Raw genomic sequence first — 20,000 nt, forward strand, 5'->3', positions numbered from 1 at the left:
CCCACCCTTGTCCTTCCTCCTTCCGTCCTTCACACCGCAAGGGCAGGAGGGAGGCGGTGTAGTCGGGACAGCAGGGCCACATAAAGACTAGATGCTGGTGTGGTCGTGGCGGCGAGGGCGAGGGGAGAGAGAGAGGGGAAGAGGGAAAGAGGAAGGGAGAGGAGTGAGGGAGAAGGCTGACTGTTGCACCGCCTCTTATGTAGGTCAGCGTCACACACACACACACACACACACACACACACACACACACACACACACACACACACACACACACACTCACATTGGGCGGCTTTCACGGTTACTTACACCCTTCCAGCAACCTGTGGCACCTCCCTTCCTTCCTTCCTTCCTTCCTTCCTTCTTCCCTTTATCTTTTATTCCTTCCTTATCCTCCTTATCTCCTTCCCTCCGCCTCCTCTGTTCGTCCCTTCTTCAAGTACTTCTGCTTTATAGATTCTTCCTCCTCTCCTTTTACGTTTTTTTTCTCTTCCTTAAATGTATTCTTAGCCTTGTTTCTCTTCTTTCATTCCTTATTTTCTTTTTGGGTTTTCATTTTCTTTATTCCTTCCTCCATATCCTTCCTCGTTTCGTCTTTCTTTCCTTCCTTACTTTTTTTTCAGTCCATCCTTCCTTCCTTCCTTTCTTAATATATCCATCCATCCTTCCTTTCTTCCTTTTTCCATCCATCCTTCCTTCCTTCCTTTCTCTCTTAATTTTTCCATCCATCCTTCCTTTCTTCCTTTTTCCATCCATCCATCCATCCTTCCTTTCTTCCTTTTTCCATACATCTTTCTTTCATATCTTTTTGTATCTTTCTTTTCTATCTTTTCGTCCACCTCCTTTATTTACTTTCATCTGAGTTTTTTGTCCTTTCTATTTTCCTTCCTTCTTTCCTTCCCGCCCTCCTTCTATCCCTCCTTCTTTCCATCTACCCTTCCTTCCCTCCTTTCATCCTTTCCTTTGTTCCAGTATCCTTGCCCGGCTGACCTCCTTCTCTCGCTCTTTCTCCCTCTCCTGATTGTATCTTTTCATGTCATTCTGTGAGAGTAGGACTGGATCGCGTGATAACCTCAGCATCGGCAGGGGCAAGAGCAGCGGTAGTAGTAGAAGTAGTAGTAGTAGTAGTAGTAGTAGTAGTAGTAGTAGTAGTAGTAGTAGTAGTAGTTAAAGTGGAACGGTTCCCGCCTACAAGTTTACAAGTTTGATAAGTACCTCGTAGTGTGTTGAGAGAGAGAGAGAGAGAGAGAGAGAGAGAGAGAGAGAGAGAGAGAGAGAGAGAGAGAGATAGAGAGAGAGAGAGAGAGACAGGTCTGGTAATGGTGTTGGAGAGAGTAGAGACAGAGAGGAAGAGAGAGCGAGAGAGAGAGAGAGAGAGAGAGAGAGAGAGAGAGAGAGTGTTAATGGCAGGTGTTGTTGTTGTTGGTGGTGGTGATGGTGGTGGTGGTGGTGGTGGTGGTGATGGTGATGGTGGTGGTGACGCGACAGAAGGACAGGAATAAGGAAAGTGACATGTAGAAAAGAAGGAAGGAAGGCAGGAATTAAGGAAGAAAGGAAGGAAGGAAGGAAGGAAGGAAGAACAGGTGGCGATTGTGGTGAGACGAATGAATGAATAAATGAATGAATGAAGAAAGGAAAGAAAGAAAGAAGGAAGGAAGAACAGGCTGTGCTAGTGGTGAGGCAAAGGAAGAAAGTAAGGAAGGAAGGAGGAAATGACGAATTGGTAGTTGGTGGTGGCGGTGTCGACGAAAAAAAAAAAAAGAGAAGGAAAAACAGGAAGGAAAAAGGGAACGGGCGTTGTGATGTGGTAATATGGGTGCTGGTTCCCGTGTGGTGGTGGCAGGGACAGCGAGGAAAAGAAATAATGATGGAAAGAGGGAATGGAGGAAGGACTGAAGGAAGGAGGAAAAGAAGGACGAGAAAAGCTGTCACCGTGTAGTTTTTGTTGGAAGGCGAGTGAAGGAAGGAAGGAAAGGACTGAAGGAGTAAGGGAAAGAAGGATAGGAGTGAGAGAAGGAGTGAAGGACTAATCAAGTGTGAGTCCTTGGTGAGTGGGTAAGGGAAGGAAGGATGGACGATGGGGAAGATGAAAGGATGGTAGGATATAGGGAAGGAGGGAAGGATAGGAGGACGTGTTGGAGAGTGGGTAAGGGAAGGAAGGATGGAGGATGGGGAAGACGGAAGGATGGTAGGATATAGGGAAGGAGGGAAGGATAGGAGGACGTGTTGGTGAGTGGGTAAGGGAAGGAAGGATGAAGGATGGGGAGGATGGAAGGATGGTAGGATATAGGGAAGGAGTGAAGGATAGGAGGACGTGTTGGAGAGTGGGTAATTGAAGGAAGGATGGAGGATGGGGAAGACGGAAGGATGGTAGGATATAAGGAAGGAGGGAAGGATAGGAGTGAAGGATTAATGGAGTGTTAGAGGTGGTGGTGAGTGGATCAAGGAAGGAAGCATGGAGGATGGGGAAGACGGACGGATGGAAGGAAGGAAGGAAGGATAGCGGGAAGGAGTGAAGGAAGTAGAAATCTGTCACCTTGCAATCCTTGATATTGTATGGGTGATGGAAAGAGGGAAGAAAATTAATTAGTGAAGAAAGGAAGGATGAAAAAACAGAGGGAAGGAGGGAAAGAAGGAAGGAAGGAGAGAGTAAAGGAGTGAAGGAAGTGAGAAGCCATTGCCCTTTTGTCCTTGGTAGTGGATGAGTAAAGGAAGGAGGAAAGGAAGGAGGGAAAGGAAAAGAGAAGAAGGAAAGGACCTGCTGGAGCTATTGCCTAATAGTCCTTGGGAATGGATGGGTGACAGAGGGAAGGATGGAAGGATGCGGAAAAGAGGGAAATAAGTGAAAACCTGTCGCCATTTTGTCCCGGGTAATGGACGGGTGAAGGAAGGAGGGAATAAGAAGGCTGAAGGAAGGATGGAAGGATGGAAATACAGATGAGAGGAGGAAAAGGAAGTAAGCGAAGGAGGGGAAACAGGAAGGATTTTGGGGGGAAGGAAGGAAGGCTGGAAGGACGAAGGGAAGGATGGATGTACAGAGGGAAGGAGGGAAGGACTTGAAGCTGTCATTGGTTGTGGCTGAGTGAGGGAAGGAGGGGAAACAGGAAGGATTTTGGGGGGAAAGGAAGGAAGGACGGAAGGACAGAGGGAAGGAGAGAAGGATTTGAAGCTGTCATTGGTTTTGGCTGAGTAAGTGAAGGAAGGGAAACAGGAAGGATTTTTTGGGGGGAAGGAAGGAAGGATGGAAGGACGGGAAAAGCTGTCACCGTGTAGTTTTTGTTGGAAGGCGAGTGAAGGAAATAAGGAAGGATGGAAGGACAGAGGGAAGGAGGGAAGGACTTGAAGTTGTCATTGGTTGTGGCTGAGTAAGGGAAAGAGAGTAAAAAGGAAAGACGAAAGGAAGAAGGGAAGAAAGGCTGAAGGGACTAAGGGAAGGCTGGAAGGACAGAGGAAGGAGGGAAAGACTTGAAGCTACCGGGCAAGGGAAAATAAATAAAAATATCGCTTGTAGTCATTGGTGGTGGTTGAGTAAGGGAAAAAGGGAGCACATGAGGACAAAGGGAAGTAATGAAGGACTAAGGGAAGGCTGGAAGGACAGAGGAAGGAGGGAAGGACTTGAAGCTGTCTCCGTGGGCCCTGTTGGCGAGTGGGTGGGTGAGGTCCTCAGTCCACACCCTCACCCACCCAGCTTGCCATTGAGTCAGTAGCTTGCCTGAGCCCGTAGAGGTGGGAGTGCCTCCGCTCTCTCTCCCTCCCTCACTGGCTCTCCCTCCCTCACACAAACACACACTGCCTCTCCCTCTCTCTCACTCACACCCCGTCCCTCGGCCCCATCCTTCGCCTCATGCCACGCCTCATCTCGCCCAGAAGTGTTCATGCGTGAGGCGGGGTGAGTGTTGAGACCAAGCGAACTGACCAGAAAATAAGAGAAACTGCCACCTTGAGAATCGTGTTATATTGGCGGGTGGTGATGATCTTGTTGTGATGTTGTGGTGTGTGTGACGCCCTGGCCCTCCTCACCCTGGCCCTGGCTCTACCTCTGGCACTCTAGGCCCTGTTCGTTACCTACCCTCCTCTCTCCCCTCTCGTCCCTACCTCCCCTACCCTCTCACGCAACACTATACCACCGAGAACCTGTGGAGTGTTGTGTATGTGTTGACTAAGATATACTAAAGTGTGTGGCAGTGCTCACCCGCCCACTCACCCACCCACCCACCCACTCACCCACTCAACACCCCCTGACACCCCCTCCATCCACGCCCACTCCACCCCTCCACCCAACCACCACCGCATTAAACAGACGCAGCAACACACCCGCCTGCCCATACCCCCTCTCCCTCCCCTCCACACACACAAACACACACAGACACACAGACACACTGGGTGATATCCGTACCATCATGCTGTGCTGTGCTGTGCTGTGATGTGCTGTGATGTGCTGTAAACTTCCGATTTGACCGTAGAGTTGAACTTAAACCACTTGTGTGTGTGTGAATAAACCTCCCCCTTTTGGAAACCCCTTTAAACCACCACCACCACCACCACCACCACCACCACTACCACTTTTGACTAGTCCTCTTCCACTCTGCCTTTGATTTTTGAGGGAGAGTCAGTGTGTGGCTCCCCGCGTACGTAGCTCTCCTTGGTAGTGTGTAACCGGCACCCTGTATTCTACTACTAGCTGGCCAGTGTGTGAGTGTGTGCCGTAGTGCTTGTGCCGCCAAAAACAGACACACACGCACGCACACACACGCACACAAACACACACACTCCTGACGTAGTTGCTTGTAGCCCCCAGGAACGCCGCTACTCAAGGTACGTCCTCGCCTTAGTGCCTACCTACCCCTGTCCTCTCACCTTGCTTCACCCTGTACTTCCTACCTGGCCATCTATCTCTCACCTCCGTCACCTGTCATTGCCAATCAGAGTCCAGGTGGTGAATGAGGGAGGCGATGCTTTGGGTTAGTGCCTACCTACCCCTGCCCTCTCACCTTGCCTCACCCTGTACTACCTACCTGGCCATCTATCTCTCACCTCCGTCACCTGTCATTACCGATCAGAGTCCAAGGGCGGTATTCTCAGACGGTTCCACCTCGCACATCAACTATTTTCAAAGGTCAAAATGGAAATTAATCGGGCTTTCATGAGGTTTTTTTTCACATTCATGATACAGAAGAAGAGTTAAACATCCACCAGGGCCATTAAACTACACCTGAAAATCCCCGAAACGCCTGCGAAAGCCTTGTCAAATATGTGTAATTGGGCGCCGAAAGGTTTGAGAATACGGGTCCAGGTGGTGAATGAGGACGGCGATGCTTTGGGTGTATGTAATTATCGTAATGGGCTCATCCGTCTATGTGTGGAGTTATTAGGAACGCTAACTATGTATGTGTAATTGGATAGACAAACAAAGCAGTAAATAAATAAATGTGTAGAGAAATTAATGAGTATATGAATGAATAGCAAGTCCGTGTTAGTGCGTTAATGTGGGAATAAATAAGTGTATTGATAATTGATGAGGTTGATAAATAAATGAACGAATAAATGAATAAATGAGGAAATAAATATATATAAGAGAGGGAATAAATAGACTGATGGCTGGATAAACTGGTAAACATATAGATAAACAAAGTGAACAATAGATAACAAACAAAAGCAACATGTTTTTACCCTTCATAGCATCAATCACCATCATTTCTTAATGCTACCCATTCATCCATCCATCCATCCATCCATCCATCCATCCAACCCTACATCCTCCTCTCCTTCCCTTTTTACTTAATCACATAATATAGAAGTTTTTTTTTTTCATTTTTAAACCCGTAGCATAGACCATAATGATTTTTACTATGGTGATATATAATGGAAGTGTTTTTTTTTTCGTCCCACATTGTAGACATTGTTTCATCTCATTGTCTTGATGATGGCGCCATAATGGAAGTCTTTTTCACGGCTCCTGCCCGGCCTTTGTCCCTCCGTCGGAAAAATGTTTACGTTGACCCATATAAACTTTTCTGATGACACCCTTACCTCTCCATTACTCTGTCAACCCTGCCGCTCCCCCTACACACGCTAACCTCCCTACCCCTACCTCCCCTACAGTCTTCATATCATCCTGCTTCTCCTTCTATACGCCTCTTCTTTCCCCTCTACACTCTTCCTTATTCTAAAACCCAGCACCCTATCTACCCTGCCTCCTCCTAAACTCTTACCTCCCCTAAACTCTTCATTCACCCTGCACCTCCTCCTCCTTCTCTTCCCCCCTCTACACAACACCCTATGACACCCTTACCTTGAGTCTACCCTGCCGGTTCCTCCCTTACACAAGCTTACCCCCTATCCCCTACCTCCTTTAAAATCTTCATTCATCGTGCACCCTCTCCTTTATGCCTTCTCGTTCCCCCTTTATACAGCCCTCTTTAACACCCTTACTTTGAGTCTACCCTGGCACCTCCTTCACTACACATGCTGACCCACACCCCTACATCCCTTAAAGCCTTCATATCATCTTGCATCTTCTTCTATACTATGTCTTTTCTTCCGCTTCTACACATCAGCCTATGGCACCCTTATCTTTAGTCCACCTTGCCTCCTCCTCCCCTACCCCTACCCCTTCCCTTTCCTTTAAGTCTTTATTCACCCTGCACCTCCTACCCTCCACCTCCTCCTCTTCCCACTTCTACACAACACCCTTACCATGAGTATACCCTGCCACCTCCTCCCTATACATACATACCCTCTACCCCCTTATACATCTCTTATACATCTCTAGTTTCCTCTACACACTCCTTTATTGTAACACCCATCACCCTATTATCCTGCCTTCTCCTCCCTTACACAGATTAATCCTCTGCCCCCTACCTCTCTTTCATTAATTAAGTCTTTATCCACCCTGCACATCCTTCTATTCACCCCCCCCCCCCCTTCTACACAATACCCTATGAAACTCTTGCCTTGAGCCTACCCTGCCGCTTACTCCCCTATACATGCTTACCCCTACCCCCTGCCCCTACCTCCCCTTGAGTGTTCATCTACCCTGCACCTCCTCCACACCCCCTCTTTGCTTACACCCTACACCTGATCTACCTATAGTTTTCACACGTATTTAACCTCCATCCTATCAAACAACCCTGCCTCCCTGCTAACTCCCTAAATCATGACACATCCTGCACCTCCCTCCTTGCACCTCCCTTTCCCTCTCACATCCACGTTCCCTTACACAGCCTAACACTTACACCCATAAGTTACACCCTATCCATACACTCTCTACACCTTCACCCCCACACCACCGGCCTAACTCAACCCACTACACCCACACCAACATAGGCCTAACACCCACGTCATCTCCCCCCACAAAAGTCCCCCTACACCCCTATTACACCCCCAGCTACACCCACTACCCCCCGACACCCCCCTCCAGTAAGTCTTTGGATTAGCTTTCCTCCTTTAACCTCCCTGCGAATGCTCAATAAAAGAAGTGTTTATGTGTTGGGTTATGTTCCCGTGTGTGTGTGTGTGTGTGTGTGTGTGTGTGTGTGTGTGTGTGTGTGTGTGTGTGTGTGTGTGTGTGTGTGTGTGTGTATCTACTTTTCCCTATCCCTTGTCAAATTAACCATTATTCATTATGCAAGGTATGTATGTATGTATGTATGTATGAGAGTATGTATGCATGTATCATCCTTTCCCTCCCGTGTCCACATCAATCATTATTCATCAGACACTAGAGAGAGACACAGAGGGAGGGAGGGAGGGGAGCGGACACAAAGGGGGGCTGACAGTGCTTCCACATTAAGTTGACTCGTTAGAATTATTAAAATGTAAAGAGGGAGAGGAAAGTCGAGTCGAGTCAATCTCCGGCGCAGCGTTCCTTTAAAGATGGAAGAAATAAGACGGGGCGCGCGTTCCTTCCGCCTTTGAGGACACACACACACAGGCACACACACGCGCGCGCTAGTCTGCCTTCACTTAGCCAGGTTTTTTTTAATATTTTTTTCCGTTTCTTATATTAAATTTCTTCTTTTCTTCTGCTTATTTTGATCTTTAGTTCTATTACAAGGTTTACATTACTTTTGTTCCGTTATTTTTCTTTTCATTCTTTATGTTCGCTAGCCTGCCTTTGTTTAGAATATAATAACGTAAGGAGTCTGTAAGAGGTCGGTAGGCCTATTCAAGACAGTTTCTATTAACCTAACCCCACCTAACATCACTGTCCATGAATTTATCTAATCTTTTTTAATGTGTCTATCGTATTGGCACTCACAACACGCCTGCCAAGCCTGTTGCACTCATCCATCACTCTGTAACCAATTCTTGACAATGTCCTTTGTTGAATCTGAATTAATCCAACTTAAACCCATTACTAGGTGTCCTACCCGGTTATCTTACCATCAGGACCTTACTAATATCTTCCTTATTAAGGCCCTTTATCTATTTATAAACCTCGATGAAGGTTCTTATGAGATTATTTTTTATTTCAACACTCATATTATTTTTTTTCTTTTTCGTTTTTTCAATCTGTTTTCTCGCTACTCTGCCTCCACTTAGCTAGTTATTTTCATCTTTTTTTTATTTCAACGCTCCTACTAACTTTTTTCTTTTTTTTTCTTTTTTTTTATTTTCTATGGTTGTTAGTCTGCCTTCACTGAGATAGTTTTTTTTTTCTTCATTGCTCACATTAAATTTCTTTTTTTTATCTTCTGCTTGTTTTGATCTTTAGTTTTATATCAAGTCTCGTATTAACCATTTTTTTCTCTTTTGCGTTTTTTTTCAATCTTTATTTCCGCTAGTTTGCCTTTATTTTTATTTTTTTCTATTACTCATATTAATTCCCGTCTTTCTATTTCATCTGCTTATTTTGATATTTATTTTAATTTCAAACGCTCATAGTAATTTTTTTTCTCTTTTCCTTTTTGTTTATTTCTTTGTTCACGCTCGTTTGTCTTTACTCAGCTAATGGTTTGGCCTTTATTATTATTTTAACGTTGATAGTAACCTTTTTCTTTCTTTTGCAGTATTTTTTCTGCTTTCATTCCTTAGTCTACCTTTATTTAGCTAGTTATTGTGATCGTTATTTTTATTTCAACTCTCCTAGTACCTTTTTTCTTTGGCCTATTTTCCTTCAGTTTTTATGCTCGCTAGTCCACCTTTATTTAGCTAGTTATTTTATTCTTATCTTCATTTTATCTGATTTATTTTTATTTCGATCTATTTTATTTGTATTTGTTTTTATTCTTTATGGACAAACCAACTCTCCAGGCTGTCTTTACTTCGCTCTTTGTTTATCCTTTGTTTTCTTTCTCCAGTGTTCGTATTAACTTTTCTTTTTTCTTTTGCTTACGTTATGTGTTCTATTTCTATCGATAAACCCCACTTACCTGTCTGCTATTACCGACATTTTCCTTTATTCTCTCATTGTTGCCACTATTTATTTCTTCCTCTCTGTTTGTTCATTATTTTTGTGGGTAAACTCGCTCAGTAGTCTGCCATAACTGTTTTTCGTCTTCTTTTTCTTCTTCTTTTTCTTCTTCTTTTTCTTCTTCTCTTTCTTCTTCTTCTTCTTCTTCTTCTTCTTCTTCTTCTTCCTCTCCAATTCATCTAGATATATATTTCTTTTTGCACAAACACTCCCACTCTCTATAAGCTGCCGTTCACTTGCCATTATATTTCTTCATCATTTCCATTTCTCCGATGGACACATTTTCTCATTTTCTCTTCATTATCCGTGACAGTATTTATTTCTTCTTGGTATTCATCTTTTTCATATATAACGTTTGCTTCTATTTACTCTTCCTCATCCGGGATATTTTCTATCTCTCATTTCTGTTAATTTCGCCATTATCTCTTCTTCATCGAGGTCGTGAGAGTAATTACTGAGAGGGGAAGGGATTATCGTAAGCCAGCCAGTAGTTATATTTCCTCTTTTCTTAAATGTTTACGCGCTGGCTTCATTACTTGATTAATCAGTCACTTGTTTGTGTATTTTTTATCCCAACTTCTTCCTCGGGGTGCTGTTCTTTTCTTTTTCTTTTTCTCCTTTGTACTTTTTTATCTCTCGTCTTCCGTTTCCGTCTAAAGCTTCAGGTGTTTTTTTCATTCTTTTCTCGTGGTTTTATTTCTTATTTTGTTTTTCTACTCAGTCGCCTCTTTTTCTTCTTTTCTCGCCTTCTCCTCATCCTTTTTCCTTCCGTCTTAACCTCCTTTTCTTCCTTTTTATCTTCCCTCTTAACCTCCTTTTCTTCCTTTTTTCCTTCCGTCTTAACCTGCTTTTCCTCCTCTTTTCTTCCTTTTCATTTTTTTATCCTCCTCCTCCTTCCTATCCTCCTCCCTATACCCTCCTTTTCCCAAATTTCCATCACCATTCGAAAATCTTGTACGGAAAGAGGATATTCTAGCGTTTCCCTGTAGCGTCCCTCCGTCACCATCACCATCATCATCACCACCACCACCACCACCACCACCATTGCTATTAGGACCTGTTGATGGCGCATGATGGAGAAGGAGGAGGATTAGATGGAGGAGGAGAAGGTGGAGGAGGGAAATGAGTACGTGAGTCAAAGAATGAGGAGGTTGAAGATAACGAGAAAAGGAGGAGGAGGTGGAAGAGGGGGAGAAGGAGTGGAGAAGGAGGTTATAAGCAGCTGAATGAGACGTGAAGGAGATGAGTGGAGGAGGAAAGAAAAGAGTAAAGGGCAAGCAGAAGAGCGGTCAAGGAGGAGGAGAGGGACGACGAAATGGTTTGATGATAATTTCGCAAAGTTGAAGGAAAGTAAAAGAAATAAAAGTGACTGATTGAGAAGTAAAATAAATGTGTATAAAACATATATGTAAATACGAATGTTTTATAATTGAAACAAGAAGGAAATGTAGTTACTATATTTTACTACCCCTACTAATTTTTTTTACAGTAAAGGACGCAGCTCAAGGGCATTTTTTTTTAAGAAAGTATAGATGAGTGGCCAAAAGGGGGGTCAATTTCAGGTGGAGAGGTGTCTCGGTACTCTCCTCATGAAAGGTCATCGTAGGCAGGATGCTACAGACGAAGGAGAACTGTTCCAAAGTTTACCATGGTGAGGGATAAAACAATGAAAATGCCGGTTAACTCTATCACAAGGGATTTGGACAGTGTGTGATGAGCTAGAGTAGAAAGTCGAGTGCAGCGGGGCAGCGAGAGGGAGGGAGGTATGCAGGTAGCAAGTTCAAATGAGCAGTCAGCATGAAAATATCGATAGAAGATAGAAAGAGATACAACATTGCGACTGGAGTTGATGAGTCTTAGAGTCTACTCTGTTCAAGAAAGCTGTGAGTATGGAACCCCCCCACACACATGAGATACATACTCCATGCGAGGGCGGACAAGGCCCCTGTGTAAAGATAGCATCTGGGAGGGGGAAAAGAACTGGTGAAGACGATACAGAACGCTCGACCTCAATGAAGATGATTTATGAAGAGAGGAGATATGAGGTTTCCACTACTACAACTATTACTACTACTACTCCTACTACAATTATTACTACTGCTATTACTACTACTACTCCTACTACTATTACTACTACTACTACTATTACTACTACTATGCTTTTAATATAATCATCAATAGTATCAGAAACAGCATGTTCAGGTGTAGTAGGAGGAGGAGGAAAAGGGGGAGGTGAAGGAGGAGGAAAAAGAAAGAGGAGGAGAACGAACAATTATAGCGATAGCAGTCTTATTAGTAACACTGCCTCTATAATTATCTTCCTCATTATTATTGTCCATATTATTTTTACATATCATAACCTCGATCAGCTGGGCCAGTCACACACACACACACACACACACGGGAATACACACGACATCTATACTCACGATTGCATACACGGCACTAGAGGATGCAATATGTCCTCTCTCTGGCCTTCCCTCCACCTCTGTTACTGCACGCTAGATAAAATGCCATTGTGACTCCTCCGCGCGGTGACCCACATAAAAGAATATAAAAAGGTTGCCATTAAAATAAAAATCCCTCAAGCCTCCCTTTCACGAATCCATTTTAATTACGTCGCGGCGAGATGGAAACGCGGAATGAAAATTTGAAGAAAATGTAATGAAAAAATTGTGAATGGAAGCGGAGAGAGAGAGAGAAGGAATTTAGGAGGAAAGAGTGGGAAGATATGCCGTAGGAGATATGACGTGGAAGATATTGTTTTCTCGTGTTATTAACTTGTTTTCTGCGCATCGCCGGGAGACAGAAGCGATAAGGGAGGAAGTAAATAACGGAGATAGAAGGAGCTGAACCATAACGACGGAACGAGGGATGAAGGATTTGAGATGAACTAAGGAGCAATAAAGGTCTGAATGAAGTGAGGCAATGAAAGTGAATTTAAAGGAGGAGAGATAAAGTGAGAAAGATTATACGGTTGCAAAAGATGGATAGCAGTAAATGAGTGAATAGAAGATAAACAGAATGATGAAACTTAAAGCAGAAGAGGCAAAAGAAGAAAAAGAAGGAAGAAAATGAGGAAAGGAATATACAGTTGAAAAAGATGGATAGCAATAAATGAGTGAATAAAAGATAAACAGAATGATGAAACTTAAAGCAGAAGAGGCAGAAGAAGAAGGCGAAAAGAAGAAAGAAAATGAGGAAAAGGAAAGAAATAACAAGATCTAAAATAAGTAGGAGCGGAAACTACATTATAAGAAAAAGAAGGAAAAAAGAGAAGGAAAATAAAAGTAAATCAAAACAACAACGAAAAGGCAATAACAACGCAGCCATCACCACCACCACCAATAACAACAACAACAACAACAACAACGCTACCACCATCACCACCACCTCCACCACCATAAAAACGACAGTAATAACCTCGAGAGAAAGAAAAATAACAGAAAATGGGGTGTTCTTCTTCTTCTTCTTCTTCTTCTTCTTATTATTATTATTATTATTATTATTATTATTATTATTATTATTATTATTATTATTATTATTATTATTATTATTATTATCTTTATTGTTTTATCATCATTATTAACCTCTATTGCAACTTTGTGATTGGTACAGCTACATTTTTTTATAGTAAGGCCCGTTTTTTGTAGCTGTAGTAGTAGTAGTAATAGTAGTAGTAGTAGTAGTAGTAGTAGTAGTAGTAGTAGTAGTAGTAGTAGTAGTAGTAGTAGCAGTAGTAGTAGTAGTAGTAGTAGTAGTAGTAGTAGTAGTAGTAGTAGTAGTAGTAGTAGTAGTAGTAGTAGTAGTAGTAGTAGTAGCAGTAGTAGTAGTAGTAGTAGCAGTAGTAGCACAGTTATTACGTGTATAATGTACGTTGACCTATATGACCGTGGCCTTTCTCTGTTATATATGAGTTAATTTCCTTAATGCGGGACCAGGAGCAGGAGGAGGAGGAGGAGGAGGAAGGGGATATGATGGTGCGGGTTGGTCGTGGTAGTGTAGAAATAGGAAAAGGGGGAGTTTTGGGGGAGGCCATTAAAAGACCAGAAAGGGAGAGGGAGCGAGGGAGGGAAAGAGTGGAAAAAGGATGTAGAAGGGGCAACCGAGGTGAAACAAAAGGGAGAGAAGGAAGGAAAAAGACCGTGGAAAAAAATTGGTTGGCGCTGGAGGCGAAACAAAGCTAGGAAAGAAGAAGAGAAAGAAGAAAGAGTGAGAGAGGAGTGAAGGGAAACGTCTGGTGAAGAGGAAAGAAAGATGAAAAAAAAGGAAGAGGGAGAGTCCATGAAAGCAGGAAAAAAAGAGATCGGTGCCGAAGGCGAAACAGCTAAAACAAAAGAAGAGAAAGAAGGAGAAAGAGATTGAGAGGGAGGGGAATGGACATGTTTGGTGAAGGGGAAACAAAGCTAAAAACAAAAGAAGAGAAAGAAGGAGAAAAAGCGTGAGAGGGAGGGGGAGAGGACATGACTGGTGAAGGGGAAACAAAAATGAAAGAAAATAAAAGGATAGGAAGAGGGAAAGACGTCGTGAGGGTCGAAAGAAATACAGTTAGCGAAAAAGACGAAACGAAGGTGAAATATGAAAAATAATGAAGAAGGGAAGAGAGTGACAGCGTAAAAATATAAGCTTTGTAAAGATGAAATAAAAGGGGATGCAGAAGGGAGGAAGACGGAACAAAACATCGTGAGGGTGGAGAGAAAATAATTTGCGTAAAAGACGAAATGAAAGTGAAAAAAAAAGGAAGATGGAGAGAGAGAGAGAGAGAGAGAGAGAGAGAGAGAGAGAGAGAGAGAGAGAGAGAGAGAGAGAGAGAGAGAGAGAGAGAGAGAGAGAGAGAGAGAGAGAGAGAGAGAGAGAGAGAGAGAGAGAGAGAGAGAATAAAAACATAAGCTCATTGAAAGTAGAAATAAAGGAAGGGAGGAAGAAGGGGAGAGGGAGCTTACGGGTATAATGTCAAGAGTCACAGAAAAGACGAAACAAAGGCGACAGAAGAAAGCAATGAAGAAGGGGCGGGGGGGAGAGAGCGACAGGGTTAAAATATAAGCTTTGAAATGAAGGGGAAATAAAAGGGAGGAAGAAGGGGAGTGAGCGTGAGGGAGCAATGTTAAGGGTTCAACAGGAGGGAAAGTCTGTTGGGGTAGTAGCATCGTTGCCAGATTAACGTACTCAGAGCATAGTATTTACCGGCTTCTGACGCCTAACTATTGCCAAGAAACATCAGAATCTAACTCTTTTAACGATAACTATAAATGAGTTTCTTTATTGGAGCTCAGAAGACAATTTAGGGGCAGGGAGTGGGGAAATATGACTGGCTGAGTACGACAATCTAGCAACGTCGGGTAGTAGAGCGGTGGGCTGGTAGGAAGCTAAAATGTCAAGGGGGGTTAGGAACGGATAGAGTACGTGAGACAGGAAGGTTACAGAGAAGGAAGAAGGAGGGAGGCTGGGATGCTGGGAGAGAGAGGGAGGTAAGTATTTAGGTAAGAAAAGAGAAGGAAGGAGGGAAGAGAAGAAATGTATGAAGGGAGGAACTGCGAAAAGACAGAAAGAGAAGGAGAGTGTAAAGGGATAAGGTTAGGAAGAATGGAGGTAAGCAATTAGGTACGCAAACAGAAGTAGAAAGGGAAGGAAAGGAAAAAGGGAGGGAATGCTAAAGGACAGTAAAAAATAAGAGCATGATGGGATAAAGGTAGAGAAGAAAAGGAGAAAATGAGATAAGTGAGAAAGTGAAATGAAAAAAGAGAAGGAAAAGAGAGGAAAAAAGGAAAGTATGAAAAGAGAGAAAATAAGGTGGAGGAAAGATGAGAAGGCAGGAAAGTAACATGAGGAGGTAGGATGGTAATGAGAGAGAGAGAGAGAGAGAGAGAGAGAGAGAGAGAGAGAGAGAGAGAGAGAGAGAGAGAGAGAGAGAGAGAGAGAGAGAGAGAGAGAGAGAGAGAGAGAGAGAGAGAGAGAGAGAGAGAGAGAGAGAGAGAGAGAGAGAGAGAGAGAGAGAGAGAGAGAGAGAGAGAGAAAACAAGAGAGAGCGAGAGAGAGAGAGACAGAAGGGAAAAAAGAGATTGTGGAAAAATAAAGAGGAAGGGAAGAGGGAATGGAAGGCAAAAAGAAGGGAAGAGAATAGATGAAAAGGAATAGAAGAAGGAAATGAGGAACGAGAAAGAAGAAAAGTAGACAGAGGGATGAAATGAGACGGCAGGGAAGGTTAGAGGGAGGGAAAAGAAAAGAACGAAGGTAAAGAAAGAAGGAAAGAGGAAGGACTGGAGGGGAAAAAAAGAAAGGGAAGAGAAAAGAAAGAAAGAAAGAGGAAGGGGAGGAAGAATGAGAAACAAAAATACGGGAAGGGAATAGACAGAAAAAAAGAGGGAGGGAAGCAGGAATAGAGGGGGAGAAGAAGGGAATGGAGGACAAGGAGAAGGGGAAGTAATAGAAAGAAAGAAAGAAAGAGGGAGGGAAGGAGGAACTGAGGGCGAGAGGAAGGAAAAGGAACAGAAAGAAAAAAGAGGGAGCGAAGGAGGAATGGAGAGGGAGAAAAAGGAAAGGGAATAGAAAGAAGGAAAGAAAGAAACAGAGAGAGAAGGAGGAACAGAGGACAAGAAGAAGTGAAGGGAATAGACAGAAGAGGAATGAAGGAAGGAAAGAAGGGACAAGAAAGAGGAAAATTTAATGAGAAAGTAGGAAAAGTTCGAGGAAGGGAAAAACAACAACAACAACAGAGGTAAAGAATGGGAGAGGAAAGGAGGAATGAAGAGCAAGAAGAAGGGGAGGGAACGGAGGAGGAGGAATGAAGGAAGGGAAAGGAGGGGCCGCTTTACCTGCCACCAATAGACTCCGCGCTCATCCCTGGTGATGGCTTAGGCAAGGAGGGGACAGGTGGGTGATTCACGAGGGAACGACAGGTGTGTGTGTGTGTGTGTGTGTGTGTGTGTGTGTGTGTGTGTGTGTGTGTGTGTGTGTGTGTGTGTGTGTGTGTTTTATGGGGGAGGGTTACGTGCCGGGTTGTCTGACTGGCTGGCTGAGTGGAATGATGGATGGATGGATGTTGAGTGATTCTTTGGGTGGGTTAATGGATGACTAGGTGGCTGGCTGGCTGGATGGATGGATGGATGGGTGGTTGACTGAGTGATTAGTCGGCTAGTTTGGTGGATGGCTGGCTGATTGGCTGGTTAATTGGCTGGTTTGATGACTGGCTGGTTGGTTGGCTGGCTGGCTGACTGGCTGGCTGATTGGCTGAGCGACTGATTGATGAACGAGCTAATTGAGTGACCAACTTTCTGAACCATTCATCGTCTTTCTGTGTATCACTAAACTTTCTGCCTTTTTGTCTGTCTGTCTGACGGTCTATTCATCGGTCTGTTGTGTCTGTTTATCCGACTGCTTTCACATCTGTTTGTCTTTCTTATTATTTGTTTGTGTACCTGTATTTTATCTATGTCTGTCTTTCAGTCTCTCTTTCTATAGTGGAAGTCTGTCTTTTCGTATATGTGTCTGTCTTTCCATTCGTCTTTCCATGTATCCGTATGTCCAGTTTCATGTCTTTCCATATATGTATCTTTTCATGTTTTTTTTCTATTTATCTGTCTCATTTTTCTGTGTATCCGTCTGTCTTCCTTTATTTCCAACTGTCTGTCTACCTATATTTCCATTTTATGTCTGTCTATTGATTCGTCTGTCTGCCATTTTTTTCCATCTAAATCTGTCTATTTATCTATCTATCTGTCTATCTATTCCTATTTATATACACATCAATCTCACCTGTCTCTGTGCACCTTTCTATACGTCTTCCTGTTTTTTTCCAGCTATCTGTCCATCTGTGTATCCGCTAACCTTTCCCTCTGTCTGCTCACCTCTCGTCATAAGTTCTGGCTGGCTGGGGGGATAACAGACGGACTCACACTGACGAAAACACGCGCGGAAGCTATACCTGACTGACTTATTACCTGATATAGCGGCTTACTCGGCGGCTGCCCCGTGTAATGAGCGGGTCGAGGGAGCGCTAACGGGCCAACACTAACGAAGCAACAGGCAGCCGCGTCCCCTCTCCGCCCACACCCACCCACACACAGCATCATCATCATCTAAAGGAGCTTACGCCTGGCATTATGGAGGGGAAATAAGAGGAGATAAGGGCAAGGAAGGGAGGTGGAAGGATGAGGATGGGAAGATGATGAGGGAGGGAATTATGGAAGGGAATGAAGGAAAGTTAAGGGGCAAGGAAATAAGTCGGGGAGAGAAGGAAGGGAAGTGGAAAAGGTAAGAAAAGAAAGTGATGAAGTGGATGGAAGGAAGGTGGAAGGGTAGAGATGGGAAGTGGAAAGGGAAAAGAAGAGTAGTGTAGGGGAAACGGAGGGGCAGGAAGAGAAGTGGAAGAAGAAAGGTATGAGAGAGATTATAAATTTGGGGTGGAGTTGATATTATTGTCTGTTCTTACTAATGAATTCAAACATTTATACTAATACTACCTCTGATAATACTTATGGCATATGTACTTACGCTAATGCCTCCGCCAGTAATGTTGAGGGAGACGAGGTTCCTATGACTAACATTACAATAAATCAACATGTTCGCTTTCGGGGTATTTTCTCTGCAAATAGTCGGTGGTTGTTGGTGTTGTTACTGTTAGTGGTGGTGGTGGTGTGGAGGGGGGAGGGGAGAGAGGGGGTGTCATGGCCCTGAGAGTCTTAAAATGTTTGGCGTGTATCAAGATTTGGAATAGATCTTAAAGTTAGTGACGAGGAAAAGGTGTAATTTGTTGTGTGTTTTTTATGTCTGTTTTCCCACCTATAAATTTTGTCTTGCCTTTTTCTTGTATTTTTCTTGTGATCGTTTAAGTTATTTCTTCTTCTATTTTTGTTTCCTTTATTTTTTATCATTTTTTTATTTATCATTATTATTTTTTTGTGTGTCCCTTAGCATGCATTTCGCGAGACAAACACCAACTGCAACATATTATTGCATTTAAACACACTCACATGAAAAAAACAGGTTTGCACATGCACATGCAGCCGTAAACGTGTCTGTTTGTACATACGTCCATGCGCATAATTACACGAGTTTTGCTTCCTATCAAACTCTCCCATCAAAGCGACGACCTGGATAACTGACCCGCAACAGGAAAAAAGTGTCGAGGGTAATGATGATGGAGAGGAAAGATGAGCAGAAAAATAGAAAACAAATAACAGCTGATAAGTAAAGACAAGGCAAGCAGAAAATATATATATGATCAAAAACACAAAAATCGGAGAAGAGAGTGAAAGAGGCGAGAAAGGCGGAGGAAGGCGAAGAGGAAAAGGAAGGTCCGGCGCGAAGGTCAAGAGGAGCGTGGAGTTAGTGAATGGCGGAGAGCGTGAAGGAGAAAAGCAGAGGGGGGGGAGGGGGGAGTGGCGAAGTGCCAGGCGCCGCCCCACACACCTGTAGCACCTGTATGTGTGTGTGTGTGTGTGTGTGTGTGTGTGTGTGTGTGTGTACGTGCGCGTGGGTGAGTGCGTGCGTTTGTTTGTGAGCACGTGCACTCATGAATACACGTCAAGCAAAACTGTCATTCATAAGTTTAAAATTTATCAGGGACGAGCGAGATGATCATATTTTCCCCTCATTTTTTAAAATTTCAATGTTTGTTTTTATTTGGATGTTTCTGGGCAAGGGCTCGCGAGGTATGCACGGTGAAGCGGTGCGGTGCATGACATTAAACAGGATAATACGAAACCCAGACATTTACCTCACCAGTCAACCCGCCAGCCAGTCAGACAAACAGCTAGACAGCCTACCATCCAGACAGACAATAGCAAGACACCGACAGACAGCAAACCACTCAGAAGAATATATTAACAGATAAAGACAGACCGACTGACAGACCAGACAGCAAGGGGTGGCATACCATCCACCTAGGCAGCCTCCCAAACAGACAGTTAAGCAATCAATAAACCAGACAATCAGACAACCAGACAGGATAGATAAACAGGAAGATATTTACAAAAAAACAGATAAAATGTTCTATCGATCAATAGATGGAGAGGAAGACAGACGGGTAGAAAATTTGCCAGTCCGGCGGTTAGATAGACAGATAGGAAGATATACATACAAACAGACATGTAAACTGGTAACTTGATAGATAGACATACAGGCACACAGATAGACATACAACCACATAAATGGATTCATAGATCAGTTGACTGATGAACAAACAAAGGAGAAAAATGGTTTTCCGATAGATAATTTGGCTAATTGACAATCAGAAAGACAGGCAAAGGACAGACAACCAAGCAGACATACATACCTTCAGACAGACATACAGGTAAAACAGACAGGCACATACGTATTAATATTTCGATAGATAGATAGACAGACAGACAGGCAAACCAATAGATCGATAAACAATCCCAGAGATAAACAGGCACCTCCCGACAGAAAGAAAGGCGGAGGACACAATAACCATTAAAGTATTCAGACAAGTGAGTAAACAGCCTCCTTGACAAACAGACAGCTGGACGGATTGAGACGGACAGAGAGATGTAAAGCAAGACAGCCAGCACGCCAACTATCTAAGCCGGGGAGACAGCCAGATATACAGGAACACAGGAAGGGACAAACA

The 20,000-nt window shown here is 43.6% G+C and overlaps 1 protein-coding gene across 2 annotated transcripts in view; it reads left to right on the forward strand.

Moving 5' to 3' along the window:
• Positions 1 to 3,436: 3,436 nt before the first annotated feature.
• The window catches only part of LOC127004507 (uncharacterized), a 129,874-nt gene continuing 113,310 nt past the window's right edge, over positions 3,437 to 20,000 (forward strand). Inside the window, exon 1 of one of the 2 annotated variants that reach the window (XM_050872295.1) lies at positions 3,437 to 4,812. The gene's annotated coding sequence lies outside the window, so the exon portion shown is untranslated. The remainder of the gene's footprint in view (positions 4,813 to 20,000) is intronic. The other variant, XM_050872298.1, reaches the window with a different exon arrangement.

The sequence above is a fragment of the Eriocheir sinensis genome, chromosome 28 (assembly GCF_024679095.1).
Source record: "Eriocheir sinensis breed Jianghai 21 chromosome 28, ASM2467909v1, whole genome shotgun sequence".
Taxonomy (NCBI): Eukaryota; Metazoa; Arthropoda; class Malacostraca; order Decapoda; family Varunidae; genus Eriocheir; species Eriocheir sinensis.